Here is a 22,062-nt window from a genome sequence, read left to right as displayed (position 1 = left end):
GTCATAGTATTTACAAGATGGCATCTAGAATAAGAATACTTAATTTTTGATTTTAAAATATTTGTTGGAAATATATACCATATCAAACCCCCATGCAAGTGTTGCCCAGTGGAGAGGATGGGGTGAACAGCAAGATGTGGAAGAATTGGGGAGAAGCAAAACAACAGGATGTTGAGTGGGCCAAGCAGGAGGCTGGGCCATGGCCAAGATACTTGAAATCTTCTTTCTGGCTCAAAAACTAATTTTAACTCTCAGCATTAGTTTCTTCACCCACAAAAATAGATTAATTTCAAAACTCATTCCAGATTTAATCATTTAAAAAATAATTTGTATACATATATACTTCCAATGACATTGTTTTATTTGTAATCAAACTCTTTATATGATGGTATCTATTTTAGGAGCTCTTGGTCAATCAATATGGTAATTAATTAAGAGATTTATTCACCAAGAACTTACTGAATGTTTACTACGTGCTAAACAGCACAGGAGACTCAAGGTGATGTGTGACAAGTGAATTACACCCTCTCTCTGTCCATAAACTTACTCAAAAGAGCCAAAGAGCAATGAGTGTGACTGTGCAAAGTGCTACCTTAGGGACCTACAAGTAGTGGCAAGGGCTTCTATCTGAAGAGAAGATGAGATTGTCTAGGTGCGGACACACTTGCCATGCAGAGCAAATGGCATGTAAATTGGGCCTGGAGGATGAGAGGGGTTAGGACAATTCAGGGCAGAAGAAAGGCCCGGAAGTGGTGTGAGCAGAGCCATGAGGACAGTTCCTGTATGTGCTGGGAAACCACAGTCTCCTTCCGTTACTTCCATTGCAGTGGAGTGGCCACCGCAGGTCGGAGTAGGGTCAGCCCTGCAGATGGAAAGAGGTAGAGAGTACAGTCACTGCCCTCGGAGAACCATGGTCACTGGGGAGACGTAGAAACAGATCATTCCAGTAACCGGTGTTGAATCTTATGATAGCGAGGAGCACAGGGTGTTACCAGGGCACAGATATGCAAGGTCTTCCCCAAATCCAGAGGGGGCAACAACTGAGCTCTGCTTTATACGCTGGGTAAGAGTCTGTCAAAAGTGGAGCATTTCTCTCCAAAAAGGAGACCAGAAGGAGTTGAGTAAGAAACAGAGGTCAGAAGAGGACCACTGGGAGTTCATTACTGTGGGATAATAAAATCAAAGATAGAGTGAATATGAGATATGAGGCTGAAGAGAAAGGGAAGGGGCAGGTTATGGAACCTTCATAGACAATAATACTGCATTCGAACTTTGCTCTCTAGGTTGGAATGAAGCTATTGGGAGCCTTTAAACTGGAGAATGACTCAACAGTCTCTTTATTTCAGGCGCGCGGAAGGCGGACATGAGGGATACAGGCCTGAGTTGAAAGGCTCAGTTAGGAGGTTACTCTAAGCAAGAGGTAAGGAAGGTGGGAGAACAAAGGGAAGGAGGAGGTGTGTGCGTGTGAGCATTAACTAGATACATTTCTAAGAGTAAAATCAGAATAATTTTTCCATTATTTGCAGGGTTGTGAGAAAAACATTCCCCCTACTCCCAATAGCTTTCTGTCTCTCCAAGCTTACAAACTGGCATTCTCTTGGTGATTTCACTGAATCACCTATATTATATATAGTTTTATTATTGATTTTAGAGAGAGAGAGACTGATTGATTGACTGATGATGAGAGAGAATCATCATCAGTATAGCTTGGCAGTAAGATCTTCCCTGACAATCTAGTTTAAAATTTCATGCCCCCAAGTCGACACTCTTAATCTACTTCCTCTCCACTTCCCTACTTTATTATTCTCCACAATTCTCAGAGGCATCTGGCATGGCAAATACTTTGTTTGTTTATTGACCATGCTCCTCCTATTGAGATTGGAAGTCGCCTGCTGGTGGGTCCTTTAGATGATGTTGTCGATTACTATGCTCCCAGACCTTGGAACATTGCCTGAAACTTGGTAGGTGCTCAGTGAACGTATGAATTACATTACCAAGTAATTTTCAGATTTCTAATTCATGTTGTAGTAGAAATACAACACGAGTGGTTGTATCACTAGACCAGTGATCGGCAAACTGCGGCTCGTGAGCCACATGCGGCTCTTTGGCCCCTTGAGTGTGGCCACGAAGTTTCAATCGCACTGTACGTGCACGCCTGCATGTGGTATTTTGTGGAAGAGCCACACTCAAGGGGCCACAGTTTGCCGGCCACTGCCCTAGACTATCGAGGGCTTGGGGGAACAAGCATGGCATACAGTAGATGCTCAATATATATTCATTAGATGGGATTTTAAAATGAATTAGTGGAAGTAGCATAAGTTTAATCCTATGAGACAAAACAGAATGAAAGGGGTAGAGATGATTCTGAGGATGGGACATTTAGTGTAGCAAAGGTAAGGCTGTGATATTGAGGTTAATTTAGAAAGAGGAACTAATGGAGATGATGTTAAGTTGGGAAATGAGGCCTGTGCATTCTGACAAAGCAATAAACTGTATTCCCTTTCGTGACATCCAAACGAATCTCTAGCATCACTGGTCTGGTTCAAGTTTTCATCCTTTCTTACCAGAAACGATCCCCCAACTGATCACTGTCTTCAAGTTTTATTCGCCAAATCCAACCTTCCTCTTGCCACATCTTGATTTTGCAAAATATATATTGGTTCCTAGCTTGTTGACTTTCTGTTCCCCTGACATTCCTTTTACTTATATAGTTGGCTCGGACTCTCCAGGGCTAAGTAAGTAACAGGATATACTGAGAAGAGTTATGGGATAAGGGTTCCAGCCTCATACAGAGTCAGCAACTTCTCTGTACTTATCAATACATATTAAACATTGATATTTAATTGTAAGTATCACCCTCCCAAAACTATGTTACCCTGATTTTCTATTCATTGAAAGGCACTTGTCAAAAGTTACCCATATTCTGTAATGATTTCACTTCCTGATGACAGATGCTTGGCATTTTGTAGCCAGGCCTTGGGGATAGACACAAGGTGTGCTATTAGCACATGCATCATGGGCACCTTCCGCAGCTCCAATGTCAAGGTGTTTCTCACACAGCCCTGTAATTAATGGGAATGCACGTTCTAGGGTGTGTGCCGGTAATTTGGCGGTGACAGAAACATATGCCTTGTTTGAGGAACCTGACAGTGAGGGGAGGAGGGAGAAAACTTGCTAGGATGCTTATTCCAGTTGACAGTCCACCCTGGGTGACAGTAATGAGGCTTTAGGCATGTTGATATACATCAAGCTATCGCCAGGAGCAAGGCCAACGCTGCCCGAAGGAACTGAAATTGGTTGTGTGAGTGTCCCTGGGGGAGATCAAACAACAACACTGCTTTCCGCATAAAGAGAATCACCACCCCCCTTAGATAGTCAGCTAATGAACGAGGGCAAAATGCAACATCGGCTCTGTTAAGCCCAGGATGCAGGCATCCGGCCCACAGTGAGGGGGACTCACTCGTGAAACCACCAGTCGCCTCAGTCAGGTATCTGCAAGTCACCCTCCTTCTCTCTTACCCGCAACACCCAATTGTTCCTAAATTCTGTGATTTTTACTCCTAAATATTCTTACATCTGGCCTGGTCTCTCTAGCCCTCCTAGAGAGAAGCACTTCAAACAGTCCCCATAACTGGTCACATTCAACACTTGTGGTGAGTGGAGAACTGGACCGGGTACTGGGGAGTACAGAGCTGATCCAGATCATGGGCTGCAGGAGGAATAAGGTTGCTTGAGGCTGTAGGACTGAAGTCCCAATTTCCTTCCTGGATGTCAGCAGCTGTGATTCTTTTCTCTCAGAGGTCCCCATGCTTCCTTGTCATGCAATCCTTTCACACAGAGTCGCTTCTTTATTCAAGGCCACCAAGAGAATATCTTGCTCTAGCAAGCTAAGAGAGAGTTTTATATACAATAGCCTAATTAAGGAGTGATATCCCTTCCCCTTTGCCCTACTATATTGTCCAGTCACAGGTCCCATCTGGATTCATGAGTGTAGCTCTATAGTTGGATGTGATTCACTGACAGTCACCTTAGAATTATGCATAGCCTTCCCCTCCCCCACACACAGTGTGTCAGAAGGCAATAAGTATTATCCTATATAATAAAAGGGTAATATGCAAATTGATCCTAACGGTGGAACGACCAGGAACGGCCAGTCGCTATGACGCACACTGACCACCAGGGGGCAGATGCTCAATGCAGGAGCTGCCCCCTGGTGGTCAGTGCGCTCCCACAGGAGGAGCTCCATTTGGCCACAAGCTGGGCTGACGGCTGCAAGCATAGCCTCCTTGGCAGCACTAAGGTGTCCGACTGTGACTTAGGCCCGATCCCCCAGGGAGCAGGCCTAAGCCGGCAGGTGGACATCCCCTGAGGGGTCCTGGACTGTGAGGGAGCACAGGCTGGGCTGAGGGACCTCCCCCCTCTACCCCCCTCCCCAAGAGCATGAATTTTCATGTACTGGGCCTCTGGTGAAGAAATAAAGTGGGAAGACAGTATCCGTCACAAGGATGGGGGCAGCCATTGTGGTGTGAATGGGAGTGGTCAGGGGATGATACATTCTCACTGTAATTCAGGTTAATGTATATTTGTACAGTTTCTTAATAGCATCTAATAGAAATGATGTATCAATGAAAGGAGGTAAAGAAATGGTTAAATACTAGAGCATTTAGTAAAATTGAGTTAAAATAACTGGAAGAATTGCATGACAATCTGTGCAGACAAATCTGAGAGCAAAAAAGGAGTAGCTCACACAATAAGATTAACATTTGAGAAATCAGCCTCCCACAAAAGAACAGTACAAATGAGTGCTTTTCCCTCAGGGACTCCCATCCATCAGTTAAGAATGTGGCTTTCTTCTTTTTGTTACTTGTAATTCATCCCAGCAAGTCCTTTATTCCCAGGAGGGATGCTTCTCTCCGCCCCACTCACGGTGGGACTGGATCTCTTTCAAGCAGCTATTTTTAGTCAACAATTTATACTCCTAATTAATTTCCTACGTATTATCATTGGGTAACCCACCAGTCTTCACATACCCTACTTATACCCCCAATCAAATGAGACTCTCAAAATCCATTAGCATTGGAAGCATGAACTTGTCTTCACAATTTTTAAGACGGGAATAACCCAGAAGGGACAAGAAGGGTCTCGTTCATAGGTTCCATGTTGCCAATATCACAAATGGCCCCAAAGAATCATCACCACAGAACGTCCCTCTGCAGCCACACTGGGGATGTCCATTTCTGTAGGAGCAGTGACTATTCTTTCCACTCTGTTTTCGTCTTAGCCCGTGCAGGCCTCCATACCACAGGCTGGGAGGCTTACAAACACCATTCATTGATTCCTCCCAGTTCCCTGTTCTCCTTTATCTTTGCAGCATTCCACCTCTGGTCCTCAATGTCCTAATCTCATGGCTGGTTCTGGACAAAAACCAACCAACCAACCAAACAACAACAACCCAGCAACGTTTTCCCGTAAGGCCTGTCCGCTTGGCTGTGAGTGGATGAGCCTGGGTCAGTAGCTACAATATTGGTGTCAAAAGTCAGAACACATTTCTTTTCAAACTAATGAACATCATCATCCTACATGCAGCACAAACCTATATGTCTTCCCCAATTTAAGGGAAATGGTCGTGTTATTTAGTGTGAAGATCGATGTATTGGGTGGCATGGAGGGAGGGAAAGAAAACAGGAACAATCTATTGTGTCAACTCATCGTTTCATTTGCGCTGCATAATTATGCAAATTAATGTCTTGTAGATGGATTTCCATACTGAATCTAATTAATATGTTGGTTTGTGTGCTTATTATGTAGAATCACTGCTGTGTTTTTTTCTCCCCGTTGAGGTTATTAACATGTCCCAATTTAGTATTATCTGAAAATAACATGATCGGCTTTTTTCTCTCTTTCAAAGAGCAAACAAGAAGGCTAAATCAGTAACACTGCATCCTGTCCCCATTGTGTCCTAACTGCTGCTTTTTTTCATCAGGACTTGGTTTAATTATTACCTTCCAATAGCTCTCACTATATGCAAATTATCCTGCATACAACAGTAACACAGATTCTTACCCTGATGTTCTTTTTTCTAGGAGCCTATATTTTTCTTACTGATTGATTGATTGATTGGCTGATTTTATTGATTTCAGAGAGGAAGGGAGAGGGAGCGAGAGAGAGAAACATCAATGATGAGAGAGAATCATTGACTGGCTGCCTCCTACATGGTCTCCACTGAGGATCAAGCCCGCAACCCGGGCATGTCCCCTGACCGAAATCTAACCTAGGACCCTTCAGTCTGCAGGCCAATGCTCTATCCAATGAGGCACACCAGCTAGGGCTATATTTTTTCTTTTGATTGTCATGACAAAGCCCCCTAACTCTTGCTCTTCCACGGCCAAGCAGGTTCACATAATAGACATACATCTCAAGTTCACTCTCATGGAGCAAATCACACAATCCTGCTATGCTTTCACCCACTGCTTTAAATTCTTTCCAAACACCTCTGGTATGCTGGAAGTTGTTTCCTTCCTCGGCATTTACACATTTATGTTGCAAGTATATATTTTTAATAATTTAGGATTCTCTGCCCGAAAGCTTTTAACTTCCAGGTAAAATTCTTAGATGTTTAGAAATATTTTTGAGTCCTTCCCTTAACCCCCAAATTCATTAATTCTCCTAAAATACAAACTGGCCACTGTTTTGAATGAATATATTTCCCTTTATTTTTTTCTTGTATGTCTCTGTTCACCTCTCCCAATACAGTTTATTCAATTAGAAAACAATAACAGTTACTGTTGCTTTTTTTTTTAAGCACTTACTAGGAAACATTGCCTTTAGTTATCACAACCTCAGAGGCAGGAATAATATCTAAATAAGATAAGGTAGGACCCCTTGTGTCACCCCATACTGTAATGTCTCTGTAATATGACATCTGCATGAGCAAACCTGCTTTGGGCATGGAAATAAACAGGACTTTGGGTAGTATTATATAAATGTATAAATACAGGAATTCCTGCTTGAGAACTCATGGGTATTTCAGGCATAGTGCATCCCTTGCTAGATCTGGTCAGGCTGGTCTAGTTTTATACCTGTCCTGACCATGTTAGAATCTGTTTTGTGCCCTGTGTTCCTGCCTAGGATCAAAGCCACCTGAGCTCCCTAATTCTGGGTGTGGTCTTGCTGGCCAAACCCTGCCCCAGGATGGTTGAACCTACCCAGAGGGGTACTAGAACTGAAACTCAACATTAATAATAACAACAACACAAAATAACAGTAAGAATTTTAACAGCTGATATTTACTAATCAGTTAGGCTCTGCCAAATCCTGCATTGCGTAGTTTATGGAATCGTTTTCATTTATCCTGATAAACCACATGAGGAAAGTACAATTGTGTCTACACATTTAAGAAATTTACTTCACTTAATGTTCATAAGCATTTTAAAATGTATTAAGAATGCTTTACCTCGGCCTCTGATCTTCTATCTTGTTGGGAATCTTGAGCTCCCTGCTGAATCTTATGCAGGCCGAGAAAACACACACACACAGAATTACACGTACTGGACATTCTTAATGTTATACAGTCTAACGCAGTGGGTGCCAACTGGTGGTCCGCGGACCACTGGTCGCCCCTGAGGTCTGAAAGGTTGGTGACCGCTGGTCTAACGTATACATTTTCTAAAAGCACATATTGTAGTTTGTGATAGAGATGCATAAACAGTGACCACACAATTTATCATTCAAACATAGACACTTCTGAGGCTGAAAGGGGATGTTAAAAATCTATTAGCAGGTGTCACCTCATTTACATCCGATAGAATTGGGACTCTCCCCAAGAAAGAAGGTATGTGGCCACCTGATGCCTCAGCCATTGTCAGATCACGTACTTCTGAATGCAGGCTGAACAGATGAGTATATTACTCATCTGGTATGTGAGATATATGCCATAAAGAGCAAAAATTTATATCATCTATAAATAGATGATAAAGACATTGATATTCTTGCTTTTTACTTCAATTCTATTAATATTTCTAAAAATACATTATCATTTTACATGAAGTTAGATAAAAAAAATATTGTCTAGTTTCTTCACCTCGCTAATCATTTAAAGTGAGAGACAAAATAAAATTTTGAAAATTAACCAGAGTATCAATTATAGCAATATATGATTTTCATACTTTTATGTCATTGCATATTAGTAGTTAGCTTTCATAGCTCATTAAGACAATCTTTGGATGATGTCAATTTTCTGCTTAGAAGCCTTTAAATTTTTGTATGAGCTCCAGAAAGTTTTGTCTCATTACCCTGAATCCAGGGCCTTCTGCAAACGTATCTCCTTGCAATATAAAGGATTTAAAGGACTATAAGACTGGAGAAGAGAGTTATCTAAGTAAGTGAGCGAAATCCATGGCAATAGAGATGAGAGGATGGGATAGATTCAAGCCACAGGAGTTAAATCTGCTTGCAGTAATCGATGGAATGTTGAGCGAGGGAAACAAAGGCACGTAGAAAACTCCCCATATTCCTGTTTTGAGAGATGGAGTGGATAGAGGCACCTTAACCCAAATGTGGAGCAGGAAGCCCTTTCATCAGTCTTACAAATGAATCCAATCAATACAACAAACCACAGGCACAAATCTGCCTTGAGCTCATTGGTTCTTCTCCTCCTCATTTCTCTGCTACGCCTGATCACTAAACTTCAGAAAAGTGTTATCTGGAGTTGCCAACTCCATCCTCCCTCGGCTTGTCCTCTCCACTCCTCTCTCAGGGTCCCTGCCCTGGCAGTTCACTGACAGCGTTCCTGTGGAGGTCACCAAGGACTTGCACTTGGCCAAAATCAAATGTTTTCATCACTACGCTTATTGGACTCCAAGTACCTCTCCTTGAAGACACATCTTTCTCTTGACATCTACAACGCTACATTACCCTGCTTCTTGCGCTCCTTAATCTTTATTGCTAGTTTCTTCTCTTTTGATTACTAAACCCTGCAGAAAACCCGTGCTTAAATCTCCTCCCCCAACTTTACATCAATCCAATCTTTCTATAGACCTCTCTAGTCCCCTAGCTTTAACTACAAGTTATCTGCCGTAGCTTTTACATTTATATTGCCTGTATTTTGCTTCCCTTGATTTACAGACTAGACTTTTCCAAATTCCTCACTGGGATGTCCATAGGCATATTCTATTTATTGGTTTATATCATTTCTAGGACCTTAAAAATTTGATTCCTGGTTTGATGAGAGAATTATGCGGACACGCTAAGCTACTGCCCCAAAGGACATGGCTACAGAGTCGACCCCTAAAGTGGAGTGAGCTAAGTAGAGACACAGAGGGGAAGGTGCTTGCAAAGAATCATCAACCTCCACCCCCATCCACTCTACATCTACATTCCAGAGCTGAACCGGAGACAGGGCTCAGGGCTCTATTTTAATGAAGGGCTGAAAGTTCTCCATCCCCTTTGTCTTTCTATAAAAGTCAACGAAAAGTGAAGCCTAGACTGATTTTGAATTTTAACATAATGGACTTGTTTATTCCCAGCCAAAGTAGTTGTATGACTTATGCCAATACGGGTCCTGCAAAATATGAACACTGCTAACAAATTATGATGTGCATAAGTGAAAAGTGGAACTGCAAAAGAATATAAGGAACTGATACAATTTAGCTAGACCACCTTTACCTACTAAATGGTGACGTCTCACACCCAGAAATTCTCACCTAGTAAGACGGGGGGCGGGGGGCGGGGGGCTGGCCCTGGGTATTTTCGGAGAGCTGTGAGGGCTAGTAAAATAAGTTGCCCTGTTGAGAAGCAAGGATGTGGACAACCTCTTCCTACTTCAAAAGCACAACCCAGAGACCTGCGGGATGTCTTTACATAATGTTTTCTGTGCTTTTCATTGATTTTGTATTGGAATTTTTCAACACTGAAAAAACTACAGAGTTATGCCCAGTAATAGAAACCTGATAATAAAAGTTAGACAAACATATTTTTAAAGCCAGATTGATCACATTCTTATTATAAAGTTCTAACTTTTCATTTCATCGATAATGGGCATAGTAAGAGATGTCATGCTTTTTCTTAATATTCTTTTGAGAGTTTAACATAAAAGCATTTTCACAGAATCTTATCAATAAAGAATAATTAGATGAAAGCAAAATATTTCTAGAGTCTATTTTAATCCACGCTCTGAAGTCATAAATGTATAATTTTCCCATTTATACATGCATACCCAAAGATAACATTTTAGTTAATATATTAGAAATATTATAAATCATTTTAGTTAATAGAGATTAATGAATACAAACATATTTTTTTTAAAATGATATTTTAAATATCCACGCCCCAGGAATTCTGGGGATATTGTCAAACAAACTGAGGACTCTTCTCAATCATTTAAATATTATCTTTTCATGCCCATAGTGGGGCTTCTCTGAATATTTTAAAAATAGGTACATCCTTTTCATCTTGATTTCCCCCTGTACTCTTGGTTCTTGGCAATGGACTGCATTGCCTTCGGTTATGAATACTCACTGGTCACCTACCAATGTTGTGAGCCTAGCTGCTGGGGATCAGCCCAGAATCTAGCTGGGATTCCTGCCCTCTTGAACCTTAGCATTTGGTCTGATTTTTCTCAAACTTCACTGTACATACGAGTTGCCTGGTTGTTGTTAAAAACCAGGCTCTGATGTGGGAGATCTGGTGCCTGGCCTTCACGTCTGCGCCCAGATGATGCCCACGGTGCTGGCCTGTGGACCACACTTTGAAGATTTTATGTAGAAGATTTTATCTTCCTTTGGTGCTGTTGGCTGTAGCGACTCCTATTACTTAATTGATACAGACCTACAGTTTTGTTAAGAAATGTACTATTTAAATCAGATTCCTTATATATTATTTATCATTATTTTGGATGCAGTTCTGTTCTCTAACTCAATTGTAACCTCTTTGATAACAAGGACTGATCTATGGTATTTCCTTATCTCTTGAAATGCCTGCTGTGTCTGGGATCACAGAAACTGCCCCATGAATACTGAATAGGTGATCGTCCATGATTTAGGTCTAACTTTGCATCAAGGCTGAAGGAAGCAGTATGTGTTTTCTCAAAGACCCTAAAGCAACCACACCGAAGATCAGATGGATTGGGGGGAGGGACTTCTTCCCGTCCACGTGCTCCCTCACAGCCAATGTCCTTTTCACCTCCCCTACCCGCATGCTTTTCAGCAGACAGCATCCTCAGGCAGCCCTCAGCGAGGGTCCCCATGGACTACGCGGGTTGGGGGAGAGGAGCAAGCCACTGGCCTTCTCTGTGGAAAACGTTCCTGGGAACACAGGGTCTGATTGTTGCCACAGCGCCTCCCCTGAGCGGAAGTGGGGATTGCGGGCTTCCCTTTAGTGTTTTAATTAGCGGTAAGCAGGTGCTTCGGGAATCCCCGAGGGGTCAGAAAGCCACCGCCCGCCCCTGTGACTATGTCATAGGTCTGCCTGCCATGGCGCTTGGCCTTCAGATTTCAAAGCAGTTCCTTCCCGCCCTTCGGTTATTTGTTCCAATAATGCAAGTGTCCCTGAGCACATGAAGTTATTCATTACATAACCGCCTGCTGGATGCCACCCGCAGCCCCTTCTTCCTGCCTTTTAGTTTTGAACCCCCTTCTCTCTAGCTGACCTCTCAGAAGTGTGTTTGTGTGCCAGCTGCCTTCCCAGAGCCCTGATTCATTCTCTCTCTCTCTCTCTCTCTCTCTCTCTCTCTCTCTCTCTCTCTCACACACACACACACACACACATGATTCTGTCATGTTCCACAGGGCCCCTTTCCATGCCTCACACTCGCAGCCCCTGCGCTGGGCCCATCACTGTCCCCGAGGGGCCCTGCCTTTCGCTTCCCCAGAGCAGGTGACTCGGTGGCCACGGCAATGAGTCCTCAGCTCACTGACCCACAGACAAAGCGCAGGACGCCCAGACCCCAGCAGAAGGTCCCCTCTGCAGGATCCCAGGCGGATTCCGAACCCGTGTGTCCGTTTGTGTTCAATCACAGCGGAGTGGCGGCAGCCGCAGCTCACAGCGCTGCCTGCGGAGCCGGGGCCAGGGTCTGCCGCGCAGGGTCCGCGCTGGACACTTCATTTCGATGCAAACCATCCGCTGCTGCAGCAGACACCGGACCCTCGGTGGAGCCTTCCGGCATTTAATTAGACGGGACAAAGGAAAGCCCCGTAATAACTGTGTGCAGCTGCCAGAGAAAAATTATGACTACAAAGGACAAATCATCAGTAATTAACCCCAATCTGAGCCTGCAAGAGGAGCCTCCCAAACCCAGGGGGCGGGGGGATGCACATAATACTAAATGTGCTTGTCTTGAACCATTTCAGCGCGTTTCATTCAACTATAAATTCACGAGGACAGGAGCCCCATCGCGAGAGGGAAATGCTCTAGGAAGCAATTCCCTAACCATTAAGGGGAAAGGGGTCTCACAGGGAGTGTGAGCGACTCCCCTGGCTGTGGGTCGGACTTATACAGGATTAACTTAAATTATTTCCCTACTGAGATGTTGTGGGGGCAGGAGGGAGAAAGGAACAGTGGGCTGGGGCTTTGGGGTTGAGGAAGGGAGGGAAGTCTGACTATGAATCTTCAAAGAGAGATTAGCACTACAGGAAAACCACATCTTCCCCCACTCCTGGTGGATCCCGAACGTTCTCTCCCTTTTTAAAATATAACTCTAGCTAATATATTAGCTTTAAAAATATATATGTTGATTTCAGAGAGGAAGGGAGAGATAGAAACATCAATGATGTGAGAGAATCATTGATCGGCTGCCTCCCACATGCCCCCGCCCCCCCCCCCCCCCCCATGGAGCCCGCAACCCCGGCATGTGGCCTGACCGGAATCGAACCGTGACCTCCTGGTTCATAGGTCGATGCTCAACCACTGAGCAACCCGGCTGGGCTACACTACCCTTTTTGATGACAACTTTCATGACCTCAGGGTTTGTCTGCTGCCAGCACTGTGAGCCATCTCTATCCAGATACACGTATCTCGCATTGCCTTATGCTCATTCATTCTCTATGATGATGACCCTTCTCTCAGCTCTTTTAGGGCAGAATATGGACTTAGTTATTGATACTCAGAGTCCAGCTCCGAGTTCAGTCTCCTGGCCACAGGTGAGCTTCTTATAAAGGCTTTTGGATTTCAAGCGCGGAGCTCTGTACTCCTCTGCTACTAGGTCTGCTGTGATGTGAAAGGATTAGGCGCAAGGAAGTGATGTTAACTATTAGGATGTGTTGAGTTTCAGAGACATGGCCTCAGTTTCACAAACACAGGCAGCGATTTCAGAAAAGCCACCTTGGCAGTAAGAATGTGTCCTGAAGGGAAGAGGTGCTTGCGTTCTGAAGGCTGTAGTGCATTTGCATTGCCACTCGGATTCTGAGAGTCCCTTTAACACAGATTCATGGAAGTCTGTTTTGTGCGGGGGATTCATCATTTTGGCGTAAAGATCGTGGATAGCCATGAATGTGGCTTTCAGGGTGTTGCGATATAAGGAAGTAAAATTCCTTAAATGGTCCTACAAATCATAGACCGTGCACACACAGGAAGGCCATTTACTACATTATCAGTTTACACAGGTTTACGTGGCGTTTTATTTCTAGAACTTAGATATATTTTTTAGCAGCCCTTGGTATCCACCTCACGCCAGAAGAAATTCACATGTAGGATGTTTTGGAATGATTATGCACCCGAAAAACCCGGGGAGTGTGGGGTTATAGCTGTTTCAGGTAGAATACAAATCATGTAGAGAAACGGGCTTTTCCTCATATGCCTCGATGTGAATGACACACTTCAGCCTTTACTTTTTATCTGACTATACAATAACAGCTGCAATTTTCAAAAAATTAACTCAGTTTACAGTCCTAATGCCAAGATTGCTGCCTGAGCTATCTTAAACTTGATTTTTTTCTCTCTAAGGAGCCAATTTATTATTGAAATGATACCTTGTTCCATAAAAGCACTTGTAATTTAAATAGATGACTCCTTGTCAGGTTTCACAGGGATTCAAAGTATACTTTTTTTAAAAATGGGGGTATCTCGAAAAATATTTTCTAAACCATTGATAAAACTGTTATTTTGAGATTAAAGAGAATTAGGCCTAAAGGGTGTTTAAGCAAATGTCTGTGCTAATCACCTCCTACCACTGTAAATATCAGCCCTGCCTGACATCACAGGCTTCCGTAGAAAAAATTAGCCCTGGTAATTGATTCTTGATTCATCTTCTTTAGCTTGTTACGAATTGGGATTAATCTCCGTTGTTTAATTTTCCTGCCTCTGAGCCTTTGCAGAGACTGTTCTCTCCACCCTGAACACCCTTCCCTCCTAACTCTGTCTATTTAAATCCAAGCCATTATTTAAGTCTCAGTTCTATCATTTCTGGGGGCTCAGTGCTATGGGGCAGAGGAGAGAAAGGTGGGTTGTCTTTTCGCTATGATCCAGTGGGGCTGGGTTCTCGGATTTCTGTGTGATGGTTGATGAAATGATATAGGTTTCAGGGATACAGTTCTATAGCACATCCTCTGTATATTGCATTGTGTGCTCAACCCCTAAAATCACGTCTCCTTCCATCACCATTTATCCCCCTTTACCCTCTCCTACCCTCCTACCCCCGCCCCCCCCTCCCCCCCCCCCCCCCCCCCGCATCCTTCTGGTAATCATCATGCTGTTGTCTGGGAAGTTAAGATTAACTTTTAAAAACTCAAGTCAGAAACTAAAAACGGATGCTAGCCCATGATGACATCAATTGAAACTTTCTTTCCCCTTCAAGGTGATTGATGTAATTTTCTATTAAAGTGACCTTTGCTAGAAATGTTTTCCCTGTAATGATTTCCTGTCCTTTGGGCTCTGCAGCTGGAACAGAAAAACTGGCTTAAGCCGGATTCAGTGACGAAGGTGAAGTGGGAAGAGATGTGGACACACTGGCCCTCTAGCTCCCAACAGCACAGCCCTCCTTGGCCATCGCGCAGAGCAGCGCTCCTGTTGGCCTCTCCCTCCCATTGTATTGGGAAGTAGCTGTGGTCCTCAGGCCAACAGGGAATCCCGGATGAATGCATTAGCATAACCTGTGCCAGGGTAGGGACACAAACATGTGCCTGCTAGGAAAGGGATGGAATCTAAAGAAGAAAGAGGCAAGAAGAAGGCTGAGTCCCAGATAAGGAAAGGATGGTGGAGAGTGTGGGTGGGAGTCAACACAACTTGAAATAGTTTGCTCTGAGAGAGAGAGAGAGAGAGAGAGAGAGAGAGAGAGAGAGAGAGAGAGCGCCTGTGCTGATTCTTTCCTGACAGGAGAGGCTGAAGCATTTCTGCGTCGGCCTCATCTCACAGGAAGTGGCTGCGATGCAAGAGTTCTAGGCATGTGAGTTTCTCCAGGAATGAACCAGAAGTGCTCATGAGGGCAGATAAGAAGGCCTGCTTTTAAGTGGTGATCTGCAGGAAGTCATCATTGTGATTTATACATTACGATCTGTTCTGCTACTTATAGAAAGAGCGTCTATGGATGGAGTTCTTTGAAAGAGTATCGATATTCTCCTCTCTTAATTTGCTCCATGTTGGGATTTCCACACACACACACACACACACACACACACTACTAGCACTTTCTCAGGGATAAGAAATATCAATAATAAATACAGAACAATGTCTTCTTTTTCTCATTTGAACAAATTCAATATTTGAATTGGTGGAAATTTCTCTTTTAGTGTAAAACATTATGAACTCTGCTCAGCGCACTAGCTGGTCTTCCCAAAAATATTTATCCTTGATATTTAAATAGAGAGCCTACCTGAATTTGAATGCATTCTGGGAGAGAATAAAGGAGTGAAGACATAGAATGAACTTTTGTCTAGTATTTGTAGCTGAGATAATTTCACTATATCATCTGAGATACCCGATATGCTTATATCGGAGACACTTAACCCACAAGTCTTAAATACAATCCGCATTGACTTAAGCCAATGGAATTCATTTCAAATAGCTTTAAAAAGAAATAAAAGCAACACTTCTGTTGCAGGAAGATCTGAAATTCAACACATGTTTGTATATTAAATTATTCAGCCAAGAAGTCTGGATAATGTAAGAAGCATGAAAAGAAAGAAAGGTGGGGAGTGTCTTAGCCTGTTCGGGCTGCTAAACAAGAATACCACAGACTTGTAAACAGCTGGAATTTTTTTCTCACAGCTGTGGACGCTGGAAATCTGAAATCAGGGATTCTGGTGAGAACACCCTCCTGATTCGTAGCAGGGCACTAATCCCACTCATGAGGGCCCCACGCTGACCTGATCTAATCCTAATTATATCCTACAGGCCCCACCTGCTAATACAATCATATTGAGGGGTAGAGTTTCAATATGTGAATTTCCAGTGGACACAGTCAGTCCACAAAGTAAACAAGCAACAACAAACAAACAAAAAACTATGAGAAAGACTATTCAGTTGAATTAACTTTCCCCTGGGTCTGCAGATATATCCAGATGCGATCTGACCCAATATTCTGCATGACCCTGGATTATCACTCTTCCCTTTGCCAGCTGTTTTATTATGCTGAGACCTCTTGTCTCAGTGACAAACCACCAAGCTTGGTGCTTTAGATATCAATGCAAACAAGTGATGAGATATTTCTCTCACGACTCCAGCCCCATTTGCTTGTCCTGTGGAGGACAGAGAAGTTACTGTTACTCTCACACTTTCTTTGATTTATGTTTGGAGGTGAGAATACTCCCCAAATGCTTTTCCCCCCAGAAAGTGTGATTCTCACGGATTAACTGAAAAGCTAAATTGAAAACCCTTAACAGCAAATTACAAATTAGATGTACACAGGTGAGTTTATACAAGCACTTTATGCAGCTACAGGTTTTTTTCTGTTATGCTTTTAAATCTCTTTGAGTTTATTTTGGTGCTTTCTGCCTTCTATGGTTGCGATTTTTTTTTGTTGTTGCACAATTCACTGAAAATCACTGATTTTACTTTGTATAAAATTTTGTTTTTCACAAAGAATTTTGAAACGCAAGCTGTTTAGTAGGTATGCGTGGGCACTTTATGGGGATAAGTGTGGTAACAGTAAGCCTTTGAGTGAAATATTACGCACTCAGAAATCTTCTGTTTGGGGGAATAAATCATACCCCCAAGATGTATTAAATAAGAGGTTATCCTGTGCACCTGCACCTTTACCCCAAGCATCCCACAGCTGGCAGCAGTCCTCACACTACTGACTACTTTGAAAATAACCTCTGAGTTACCAATTTTCCACGGGTCCCAGCAGGAGAGGGTGCCCTGTGAGGAAGGAGATTTTCATTTTCATGTAAACCCCTCTGCCGAGAGGCCAGCCATATCACTCAGGCACCGGAGTTGCAAGTAGAGAACGCACTAGACTCGCTGATGTATGATCTCATTTCAGGTTTTCCACTTTGTAGAAAGTTCCTGTTTCAAGGGAAGCACTTCTCCCTGCCTGCATCCTATTTTTATCTCTGAAATAAATAAAAAAAATGCAAGGATGGAATTTTTATTATGAAGAGCCGACTGCCCTCCTTTGACCCGCGATTGCACATCATCACTGAGCAATACATCCTGCCAGGCTCCTGCCGTCACAGCCCCTCCCCGGCCGGGCACCACACTTCCGCTGGGGCTGGGCTGACAAACCTCTTCTTCGTTAATGTGCGTCCAACGTATCTCCACACCCAATGACATGTCCCCAGTCCCGACGACCTCTGGCCTTAGGGAGAGAGGCCTCTGAAAGAGCTGGTTCTGCTTTGCTTTTAAAGAGGTAGAAGATGCAAGGCTGGGGGAGAAGACATTTACCCCGCAGGTGTTTGCTATTTACCTCTCTGCCCTAGGAGACTGGGAGCTCAAAGCGGCTAGGTCCCTGCCTTCATTACCTTTGTAACCCCTTCCCTTGGCAGAGTGCTTTGAATACAGCAGATGATCAATACATTGTGAGCTGAACTTTGGAATATCTAGAAACAAATGTTTCAGCTGCCTCCCATTCCCACTGTATCCCCAGGAATGTGGGGAAAGGGAGGGGCCAGGGGAAAAGAAGACCTCAGTAATAACACCAAAAAATTGGTGGAAATAGATTTGGTTTTCCTTAGCTCCTCTTTCTCTCTCTCTCTCTCTCTCTCTCTCTCTCTCTCTCTCTCTCTCTCTCTCTCTCTCTCTTGTTCACACACACACACACACCTTGTTCATCTTCACTTATAACCCAATATTAACAGTAATTACAAGCTCTGTGTGTTTCTTGCTTTACTACTTCTATGTGGGGAGATAATATTATTAGGAATTTGATTTGGTAAATTGCCGAATGCCTCCACTCTAAGTGGCAGGTAGCAGAAGTGAACACAGTGTCTCTGGTTTTTTCACTGTCAAGGCGAGGCCTCTCATCTCCTCTCTGCCTCTCCTGCTTCTCTCTAACACAGCTCCGCCTGCCCCTCTGACCTCGCTCTGTCGTTCACCACGGCCTCCCCTCCCCTCGCTCTCGTGCTTTTCCTTCTAAGTGTCCTCAGATCTCTCCCATCCTCAGCGGCCTGCCTTGGCTCTGTAGCTCCTCGCGGTCCCAGCCTCCTCATGAACAGGGCGCCTACACTCACTGTCCACACACCCTCCTTCCCCATTTACAATGCAACGCACCCCAGTCAGCGTTGGTGCCAAACAAGCTCCAATTTCTCCGACAAGGGTCCCCACCAATGGGCCCACATCGGCTGGCTTCCATACTCCTGGAGGACAGGCCCACGGCAGTAACTTCCACTGGCTGATGGACTCGCCCTGTGACCTTTTGTGGGACCAACTACCCGCTTACCCTCTGTGACCTCTACCTCCACGTTTCTCCCACGAGCGTCTCTTCTGCCCTCCGCCTACCCTGTGGCCATCTCTCCTGTGCCAGCCTCACAGCCCACACTCTGCTCATGTTACATCTTAGTCTCCTTGGGTGCCAGTCTCTCCTCCTCCAGCTGAAACCCTGACTCAGCCAAGCATGTGAGACAAATGTATTTTCGGGGCCCCAATGCCCCGAGGCCATCTAACTTCTATTCCATGTTTCCACCCAAATATTGCAGAAATATTATGTAATAGGTTCTTCTTGAAAGAATGTATAACTTTGTCTCCCCCCTAACCCACATTGCATAGCTTTCTTTTTCTTTTTCTACATATTTTTATTTCAGAGAGGAAGGGAGATTGATAGGTAGAAATATCAATGATGAGAAAGAATAATTGATAGGCTCCCTCCTGCACACCCCCTCTCCCCCCACCCCCGCCCAGGGGATCGAGCCCGCAACACAGGCACGTGCCCTTACTGGGAATCGAACTGTAGCCTCCTGGTTCATAGGCTGATGCTCAACCGCTGAGCCACGGCAGCCGGGCTGCGTAGCTTTCTAATAAGCATTGCCCCCCATCTAGTCTCCCTACACTGAAGTTATCATTGGATCCTATTCCTAACCCACCACATCCAACCAACCGCCCAATCATTCGGATCCCACCTAAGATGCCCTGAAACTGATTTTCTCCTTGGCACTAAGAGCACCTGATACCAAGTTCAAGCACAGTCTCATACTCTGCAGTAATGCAGGCACAGTGACAAACAAAAAGTAGGTCCGATCTGACTCGGAATATTTAGAAACAGTTTGGAAAGTTACTTCCTGTTACTTACGTCTTCATTCAGTCACCCACCTCGTTCCTCTCCACAGTCCCCTCTGCAGTCCCCCTCCCGGTGTCTGTAATGGGGGCACGGACATACGCCTCTCAGTTGTATTAGGATGGCTGCCTCCGGATAACCGAGGTCGAGTTTCAGGCTCTGTGCTTGATGCAAGTGACATGGCCGATAAACCCTTGTTTCCGCCTCTTTCTCTTCTCCATTCCTGTCCCCTGTGCCTTCTACATGACTCACTAGAGCAGCGGTTCTCAACCTGTGGGTCTGACCCCTTTGGCGGTCGAACGACCCTTTCACAGGGGTCGCCCAAGACCATCCTGCACATCAGATATTTACATGACGATTCATAACAGTAACAACATGACAGTTATGAAGTAGCAACGAAAATAATTTTATGGTTGGGTCACAACACGAGGAACTGTATTTAAAGGGCCAGAAGGTTGAGAATCACTGCCCTAGAGCATTGTCATCGTGCCCTGGATGGATTCTCACTCTCTATCTCTGCTGCCATCCACCTTCCTCTGTGCTATCTGGGCACAGCGTGGGCAAATTACCAGGCTACCAGAAAGGCCAGACTTCTCATCCCCAGAAATGCCTCTTCATCATGAAATGGAGCATGCGGTTGGATTTGTAGCTTGAATGTTGGAAGAAAGATAGCAGACGTTCGGGAAAGTCTAGTCCATGCCATTTCCATGACATTTTGAAACACGCTTCGTGGTCCAGCCTTCATGGATGTCCAAAGCTTTCTTCTTAATCACACAATCTGCCCACCTTCCCTGCATGTCAGCATGCCCGTTTTCCCTCTCGTTGCTGAAGGTCCCTAAGCCTTCCCCACTGGACTATTTGCCCTACGTAGGACCAGCTCATGTAAAGCAGTGTGACCTCTTACGCTAAGTGATTCACAGATGCCAAAAACAAGCTCTCAAAGCGCCGTGGAGAATGGTGATCCCGAACAGACATCTCTGTGGCTGCTGTTCACGCATCAAACACACTGTCCAATAGGGCAGCAACCAGAGTCCAGGGGCTTCTTTTCTGCCTTGCTCCTTGCAGGGCGTCCTCCCTCCAAAGAAGCCTTTGTTTCCATGGGCAACAGAGCGACCTGGTACCCAGATTCCAAAGCCCTGACTCTCACGCCCCGAGGTAAGCAGCCTGCTGCACAACATAAATACCGAAAGCAAAACTCTCTCAGTGAAAGATCCCACCAGCAGGGATTGCGGGGAAGTCACTACAGGCTGCTCTGACAGGCCCACCTCCACCCGGGGCCCAGGTAAAGGCCCCAGAAGGAGGTCTCCAGGCCCTGTGGTTCCAATAATTTCTGCCATTCAGGGGTGGGAGTGCTGTGTCAGGTGTTTGCAGCTTTTATCTGGTTTTGACATACAACAGTGTCATTAATGTCATCACTGCCCTTCACGTTCCAGGGAGAACATGATGTCTAGCAAACCTGTTTCTAGATCAAGGTGAGTTGAAGGGATTTTCATCAAGCTGTGAAACTGAGAGTTTGGGGGCATGTATGTATCAGCACACATTTTTGGCTAAGAACAAAAGTGGGGTAATTATCGTTACACACTTCCAGCTCATCCTTTTCCTTTCTCATCTACAAGTTCAAGTATGTCCTACCACAGGACACTAGGCTATTCCTAAATAGCATCCAATGATAATTGATAATTTAGGTGATTCCAGCAACATTGCTGTCTACTAATGATTCTGTCCGAGTCTCCCATGTGGGCTTCTTGTCATCTGAGACGACTGGGGGAATCCATGCTGTTGCCAGTGGCTCTGCGTTAGTGGCTGCCCTCATGAGACGCAGGCCCTGCACCTCCACGTCTGTGCTGCCAAAGGGGAAACAGCCTCAAATAAAATCCGTGACCGAGCCCGCCGCTCTCACACGTGGCTCTCTGTCCTGACAGGAATGGCCTTCCACTGCAAACACCTTAACTGCTTTTACAATATGTTTTTATTGATTTCCTGAGAGAGGAAGGGAGAGGTGAGAGAGAGAGAAACGTCAATGGCATGTCTTTGAGACGTAACACTCCACAGCTCAAAAATAAAAAAGTTGGGAAGATCTGGGAATTTTTATGACCTGGGTGAATCGGGAGAACGGGTCTAGGGCTGTCTTTCTGTTCCACGGCGTTTAATGTGCCTACTTGTAGCGGATCCCGTCAGAGCCCCCCGAATGGCAGGGAGCCATGGAGCCGCTGGAGGAGTTTCTGGCTCCAGCCCCAGGGCGGCCCAGATGAGCACTGTGACCTCGGACAGTCATCTAACCTCACAGGCCTCCGTCTTTTTCGTCGGTAAAGCCTGGAGGTTGAACTGGATGATCCCCCGGGCTCTCCTGAGAAGCACTGTTTTATGATGCTCCGGGAGTTAATTATGGAGGTCCTTTGTGGTCACGTTCGCATCCCTCACTGTCT

This window comes from Myotis nattereri (assembly GCF_964212035.1).
Source record: "Myotis nattereri genome assembly, chromosome: 18".
Taxonomy (NCBI): Eukaryota; Metazoa; Chordata; class Mammalia; order Chiroptera; family Vespertilionidae; genus Myotis; species Myotis nattereri.
Note: the sequence above shows the minus strand (reverse complement) of the source record.